We start from the raw sequence: 7923 nt of genomic DNA, 5'->3' as shown, positions 1-7923 counted from the left end.
GAGGTATGGCAACAGAGCATGGTTTCATCTCAAATGATACTCTCGGAGGACTTGGATAACAATTTTTCCTGTTTGCTTAGTCAATTTTAAGCTGGTAGCAATGCTCAATAAGCTCCTACTTAGACCCTGCTTAAGCTCTAATTCTGGACTGAACAGATCCATCCCTCTTCGGTTTTCTCTTCCTGATTATCTTTATTCTCCACCGTTTCCCAGATATTTGGGATACTAAGGAAATACATGCCTTCACAGTGTTCCAGCCACTGCTTCACAGTAAAACACTAATTCTTCTGTGCCTCGCTTACAGCACTTGGGTAAACTTTTTTCACGCCCTCAGCATGGTGCTAAAATGCTGCTGTTAGAGATAGAGTATGCTGTTCATCTATAGCAAACAGGACGCGAATCAAGCTCCAGCGCAGCGAGAGGGAGCTTGGTCAGTGTTCCTGCCCCCACTCTGGTCCTCAACACTACATCGTCAGTGCTCCACCGTCCTTACTAGCGAACCAGGTTGTCAGAACAGGCTTAGGGAGTCATGACAACGTTACAGGCTGACCTTAAGAATAGCTCATGTATGATGTACGGTGTACGTGTGGCGGCTGAAAAGCCAAAACACGGTGCGGTCTGCCGGCGTCGAGTGAGAGAGTGGGCAGCAGCGCCATCAACCAGCCCCCGGCGCGCCCAGCGCCCCGCTGCCTGCTGCGGGCTCCGGCACCGCGGCCCGACGGGCGGGGGAGAACGGGCGGCCTCCGGCTGCGGTGCGGGAGCGCCGAGGGGCTGCCCGGGCCCCGCCCGCCCCGCCGGCGGGCTCGCCCCTGCCGCCTGCAGCCGCGCTCCGGCCGGGAGGGGGCAGCGCTCACCTCCGAAAGGCGCCGGGGGGCCGGTGCTCCCCCCTCTCGGGGCCGGGGCGCCGCGGCGGCCGCGCAGGGCTCCCCGCGGGGGTCCCGCCTTCCCTGCCTGCCCCGTCTAGGAGGCGCCGGCTACCGCGGCCGCTGGGGCGGACCTGCCACCCGCCGCTGCCACGTCCCCGGCGGGGACGGGCTGCCGCCCCGGGGGCTCTCCCCGGGAGCCGGGCACCCGCCTCCGTTCCCTGGTGCCGCGGGCTGCCGGGGCCCGGGGGCGGCGCATCCGCGGGGCCGGGCGCGCCCCGCCGGGTCTGCCGCGGGCGCGGCCCCGGCGGCGGCTGGGCAGCGCCGCCTCCTCCCCCGGCAGCGCGGCCGGCGACGAGTCTCGCCGGGGACGCCCCGCGTAGGGAGGTAAGGCGGCCGCTGCCCTCGGGGCGGAGGGGGGGGGGGGAGCGCGGCCCGCGGCACCTGCTGCCCGGCAGCCCCGCGGGGCGGGTGGGCGCCGGGGCCGCCGGGCTGGGCTGGGGGCGGCGGCGGCGGCGGGTCGCCGGCTCCTTTCTGCGGGGAGCGGCGGCGGCGGCGGGTCGCCGGCTCCTTTCTGCGGGGAGCGGCGGCGGCGGCGGGTCGCCGGCTCCTTTCTGCGGGGAGCGGCGGCGGCGTTCTGCCGGCTGGGACGCGGTCCCGGCCGCGCCGTGCGAGGTGCGCTCGGGCGGGCTCCGCTCGTGTCCGCGGGAAACGTTTCCCGTGGGCTGTCAGTTACCTTCCGAAGTCCCAGAAGTGGGGAGGGAGGATTTTTTTTTTTGCATATCTATATATGTATATATATACACATATATATATGTTCGTGTTCCGTCCCCCCCTCCGTTTTTCATTATTTTGCCATCAGAGCCGCTCGTGTTTTTTTCAGTTCTTGGCCCTAAGTGGACAAGGAATATGGTTTTAATCATGAAAGTGCTTGCCTTTCTCAGCCGGAGCAAAAGAAGTTTTTAACTTACTTAAACTCCTTTAACAACCGAAGAATTTAAAGGAATTGAAAACTTTTCTAATGGTCACATTCTGAGAAGCAGCTTTCAGAGCAGTTCTTGGTAGCGTTTTGTTGGGACACTGGTGTGTGCAGCTTAGAGTTGCGCCTGTTTTCAACCTGCATGGTGATTCTTATACAGAAAAAAAGGCTCTAAAATCCTTCTTCGTTTTTATGGGCTTACTTGTGCCTCTGTATTTGGTCCTATATATAAGTGGAGGTAGTTCTTCTCTTAAGTCACTATAAGGCACGTGAATGTGATGGAAAGCCTAACAGATGACAGAACCTTTTTCCTTTGTAGAGATAATTTGCTCTCTACCACACTTGGTGGAAATAGGATTTGAGGAGGCATTTGAGTAAGAGGGATTTTTCCACGTAGGTGAAAAATGAACTGTATTCTATGACTTCGGCCTGAAAAATTGGCAGGACAAAATCTGTTGAAAAGATTTGAGAACTTAAGTGCTGTTCTTTTTCCAAAGTGGTGTTTGAATATCGAGTGCAACAAAGGAAGTGATCGTGTAGATGTATCTTAATAATAATCTACCAGGAAACTCATCTGGCCTTTTCAGTTGACTTGTAAATTAGACATTTCTGCCAACGTTCTGTTACGTAATATCAGGGAGGAGTATTCTTTTTCTCGATCTGAAACTGCTGCTGTTATTCAGAAGTTCCTATTGTCTCCCCTGAGAATAGCTCCATTGTGGGGCCATTTCAGAAGGGTATGGTGTGTGAAATGGCCCGACATTGTTATGATATGAATAACACCTTGAACGAGAATTTGCACCAGGATATAGGAAGGATAGCCTATGACTAATACAGTGACTCAGAAGATCCAGTTCCAGTTTTTGGCTTTGCCAGCCAAAAACCAGCTCTCTGCATGGCCACACATCAGTCATTCGGCACCTGCATATCTCGATTTCCCATTTATAGATGGGGCATACAGTAATCTCAGGGCAGGAGCATACATTCTGTGTGCCTTCTACAAACAAGTCTTTTAGATTCTAAGGTGCTACCTAGAACAGCAAGCAGAATTTGTATTGCCATGCATATTTGTGCCCAAGTATTGAAGCTACAGAAGTCTTCGTTTGCACCAGGAGTTTTCACAGTTTTTGAATGGAGCACTCCTTTTTTTCTTTTCTGAATTGGCTTGGCTATTACTACATCTCTGGCTTCTTCTCACCCCCTGTCTCAGGAATATTTTTGGAATTTTCCTCAATGTCTGCTGAAATTCTTAAAAAAACCAGAATTTTCAAAAATTTACAGTTTTTCCTACTGACTGAGCTGTGTGAGTTGTACCTTTCTGGCTCAGCGTCACTAAGACAAGCGGGTACTGCTAAACTACATTAATAATTAGAAGAGGGCTCTGAGGTGGAATAGTTGCCCTTCTCAATGGAAGCTGCATCTATCAATATCAGAATTAGATGTAATGACTTTTGGTATCAAAAATTTGTTGCTCTTAATGGCTGTAGAGTTTGTTGTGCTGTTCTAGCTGTTCATGAAGGTGGAATGCAAATTACAAAAGTGTCGTTAAACAAACAGTATATCCCCTAACTTTGTTTGTTATAGGAGTTTGGTGGATGGCCAAGCCTGAGTAATGATGAAGCGTTACAGGTAGCACTAGAGCATACATTTGCGTGCATTTGTAGAACCAAATGTTTCCAGTCCGCTTCTTTGCTACCTTGTCAGTAAACTGTACGATTATGCTGTATGAACTCTTTAAAGAGTTTGCTTTTGCTCTGGTCTCATGGCTTCATAGTGCATAAACTAGGGAGTAGTAAATTCTAAAACCCATTAAAAAGATTCTTCATTAGAAAGCTACTATCTCTGTCAAAATGGGCATTAAAAGGAGTAAGGGAGGTGAGACAGCTGTCTGGCAATGGTATTAAACAGATTTTATTTTGTTTTAGTTACCTTACATATACAACTGCTTTTATTTTTGTCCTTCAGTAGTGTATAACCCACATTTCACATTTCTAAGGTTTCTAAAATCTAGAACCCCATTTTATTTTTAGTTGAAATGAAAATGCTATGTTAAAAATGTTAATACAGGAATGCATAAAGAATACATGTTGCCAGCCTCAGGAGCAGGCTTCCGTCTAAGTGGCATTTTTCTAGAGTTGTGTTTTAAAACCCAAATCTATTTTTTAAAGGTTAAAAAATGTGACACTTTTTTGGAGATTCTTTAAATATTTTCCCTGCTAAGGAGCACAAAATGGCTGTGGCTTCAACAAATTAAAGAGATATGATAGCCATGAATGGGGTGATGTTTTCTGGAGGAAGATTTAAGTTTCGTCTCAAATTGTTGAAAAGAGAGCTATTTTAAAAAGCATTTAGCTGCATTGTTTCTATTCACTTGCTTCAAGAGCAACTAATGTGTGGTGAAGTAATCGACACTAGTGCAAGCCACTTCATTATAAATTTAATAGGCAAGGGTTTATTTTACGTCTCAGTTTGAATATTGTTAGAAGGTGGTAAACAAATGTGCTTGCAAAGCTGCTAGCTGAGGGTTTTGCTGTGTCTTCTCCCTGTCCCCCATGCTCTAGATGTTCAGGAGAGGCATATGTGAAAATGAAAGATCATGTCAAAAACCTTGGTTGTAAAGCTGTAAAACTCTGACTTTGGGAATGTAGTATTTATTACGTGTGTATTTTCAGCTTGCTACTTTTCTCCTTTCATTTATTTCTTCCAAGGTCTTTGAATCAGGTCCACAGCAAGGATCTGCATGTAAAAGAAAGTTCTGTACCATATTAGATCTGATCGCTGTTCAGCGTGGTTCCTGGTGCTTGAGAAGCTGTGAGTGAGCCTTTACGCATACATACGTAATGTAACTCAGATGGAATCTGTAAATTCAAAAATATGGTTTGGTTCAGTTGCTGTGCTTGTTGAGAGGAAGCAGTGGGATGAACATTGTTAATGGAAGCTGGCTGGTCTGTGAGCACCACACTGGAATCTCACTGTTTTTGAAGAGTTTTAAGATCTGAGAAGTATAAACACAGTATGTACAATAATTCATATCCATCTTGGAGGCTGTCCTGTGGGCTGATGTAGCACCTACCTCCTATAGACTATTGCATGATAAAAAATGATAAAACGGTGATAATGATGACATGTAACACAGTCACCCAGTGGCAGAGAGCTCGGTAGAAGACCTCTTAATGTGCAAGTGCTGCTAGACTTTCACAATGCACAAGACATTTTGCTTAGACGAAGATGTTACATTTTAAAGCATCACAAATGATGCTCTGGGGATTGCTGCCCACCTTCCAGTGGCCTCTGGGTGAGAGGCACCCTTGCTTTCCTGTTGCTCCAGTTGATCAGAGATAAAGATTTAGTGTGCTTGTCTTGATGGTGGTAATACAACTGTAATTCTCAGTGTTTTATAGACATGAGTTTCAATGTGACCATCACCAAAAAGAAACAGAATTAAAAAAGGAAGAATTTCATTCCAAGGCATCTGCAAAGCATCATTAGGGGTTTGTTTACATAGCTTGACAGTTTTGACATTCAGTCAGTTGCTTTACAATTCATGAAACAGCAGTAGTGATATGTGGCACAGAGGTGTGGGGTTATGGTCTGAAAAGAGGATGTAGGGGGGCAGAGTCCTCATGTTTTGTTATCTTTCAACTGATACATGGAAGAGAAGCATGAAATACATATTTTATACCACTGCTTATACTTTGCAGCCATTTGCAAGGCTTGCACAGACTGTGGTCTGGTGCTGCTTAGTGAGCCATGGAGGCTCGTTATGGCACAGTGGAGCCCTGAGTTCAGGGAAGTCCATACGAGCTGCTGCTGGATCACTGTGCAGCATCAAAGCCAGAGTCCTGTCTTCACTTTCACTGTGTCTTTCTCCCACAGTTTTATGCTTTATTTACAGGGAAGAGGAAAAAGTCAAGTTGTGAGTTGTAAGCCAGGTTGCTGTAGGATCAGGAAGTGTCCTTTTGTGTTTAGGAAAATGCTGATGATACACAGTAGGTGCTAGGACAGACAAATAGTAGGCTCAATGTTGGCTGAAGGGTCACCTTGTCAACCAGTAGAAATGCCTTTCTGCTGAGATTTAGATAATGCTTTCCCTTATCTAACTTCTTCGGTGTGTACAGAGTAAAAAAATTTGATAACTGACGTCTTTTCCATTGAAATGCAGTTAAGTCAATACCCGATGGTTTTTATTTTCCATTGGTCTATTTCCTTATTGTGGTCCTTCTAACAACATGTCTTGATAACTGGGGAAACCATGCTATAAAATGGTAAAATTTGTAATGTTGAAAGAAATTGGATATAGGAGAGTCCCATAATTGGCAACCAATAAATAAAATACTGGGCGAGGAAAAGTGTTGGAGGGATTATTGAAAAGTCTTGCATCTTTGATGAAACCCAAAATACTTGTTGATGTTCCTCTCAATAACTTGAGCTGGTCAGGAATCTGGCAATAGCATTTGACACTAGATTTAAGGGGAGATTGTAGATCAAAAAAAAGTTAAGTAAAATTGTTTTCAAGATTTTTTGTTCTTTTTTGTATGTTTACCTCTACTTGACTTAAACATATGCTGCCAGTTTCTCCAGTTTGCAGCACATCACACTAAATGCTTCTATTAAATTAACTGCTAAACCGGATGCTGAGAAGGGTTTTTTTCTGTGTATAGATGAATCCTGCTGCTGCTGACCTTGGTGTGAGCTCAGTATTTTGTGGGCAGTGCCTGAAACTGGACCCGTTTGTCTGTTAGATGCCCGTCCTGCTGGTTTCTGTATCAGAGGCACAGAAGTCGGAGGAAGAGATCAGGTGTTGCTCTGTGAAATGATGTGTATTCATGATGTCAGGCAGCTTGACCCTCGCCTTGCTGTGCAGAGTAGGACTGCTCCTCGGCACCCCAGAGCGGTGGTCTACATGGCATCTCTTGGGCGCTGGGGACCCTTGCTTTCTGTGGGGCTGAGCAGCGGTTTGCTGCACAGAGGAGGTGAGTGGTAGGGTGCATGTGATTGATAGTGTCTCCTTCAGCCCCTCACTCTGAAACGGAGGTTGCACAAGAGCTGTCCCGTAGCCAGAGCTGAGTATTTCCTCCCTACGTGCATCCTCTTCTTCCTGCCCCTCCCAGCCACTTCCAGCAGCTAAGCTGAGTTGCTGTAAGCCCCAGATGGAGGAAAGACGTGAGCCATTCACATAAACCTTTATTCTAAACAAGCAGCACTCTTGAGAGTGTGAGAAAAGCAGGAGAGGTCACTTACTGCTGTGGGTAGACATTTATGGGTTCTTCTGCAGGAAGCAAAAGGAGTGCCATTAGGCACACCTTTGTATCCAGGAAACACCAGTATAAGCTGGTTTGTCAGGGGAGTTTATGTTGAAAGTACTGATGGTATTTCAACAAGGTTCTAGTCAGTGCTGTATGGAAAACATTGATTGCTTCAGATGAGCTAAATCTTAAGGTCATTTATCCACTCAGGATCCATACTGAGTTAGGTACTTAGTATTTCCAAATTCCCAGGGATCCACGGTGTGACACAAGCAAAGGGTAAAGGGAGATGAAGTCAGGATGGCATCATCTCTCCAATAAATTGTGTTTGTATTATCCAATACCAAAGGAGCTTGTTGTATTGCTGGTGCAATGATAATCCCCCAAAGGAAGGGCTAAATTATGCCTTGGTGTGCACACTTGCAGTAGAGTAGGTAGACTAGGCTGGATACCTGCCTTTCTCATCCTTACCAAGGAGGAATATGTTGAGATATGTCTCTTGAGGCTCTGGAGGTCAAGATAGTCATGTGAAAGAAGTAACCAGGAGTAGGTCTTACTCTGTTGGCATGGCATAATGATTTGAATGTGCTCATATTTTCTTGCAGAGGAGATCATGGAGTTCAGTTTGGATGTGTTCCTTTAAAGAGGGAAAACCATTGCAGGTGAAGAGATTTTATACAGCAGAATAGAGCAATGGTGTAAAACAGCTGGCTGGCATGTCTCTCATTTCAACCAGCCACGAAGAGATGCCCTGTGTATATGTGTAATCTGTGTGTGGCAGTAATTGTGAGTTGGTGAGAGGTCTGGGATAGAAGTTAACGTGCTTCGTCTGTCC

General features: G+C 46.5%; 1 protein-coding gene across 4 annotated transcripts in view; it reads left to right on the top strand.

Annotated features, from left to right (window-relative positions):
* Positions 1-906: 906 nt before the first annotated feature.
* The window catches only part of ARHGEF28 (Rho guanine nucleotide exchange factor 28), a 125823-nt gene continuing 118806 nt past the window's right edge, over positions 907-7923 (top strand). For 2 of the 4 annotated variants that reach the window (XM_075021224.1, XM_075021220.1), the window contains exon 1: positions 907-1250. The gene's annotated coding sequence lies outside the window, so the exon portion shown is untranslated. Of the gene's footprint in view, positions 1251-4495; positions 4654-7923 lie in introns of those variants that run through there. The other 2 variants (XM_075021221.1, XM_075021225.1) reach the window with 2 other exon arrangements.

The sequence above is a fragment of the Buteo buteo genome, chromosome Z, assembly GCF_964188355.1.
Source record: "Buteo buteo chromosome Z, bButBut1.hap1.1, whole genome shotgun sequence".
NCBI lineage: Eukaryota > Metazoa > Chordata > Aves > Accipitriformes > Accipitridae > Buteo > Buteo buteo.
This window is presented reverse-complemented; position numbering and strand designations above follow the sequence as displayed.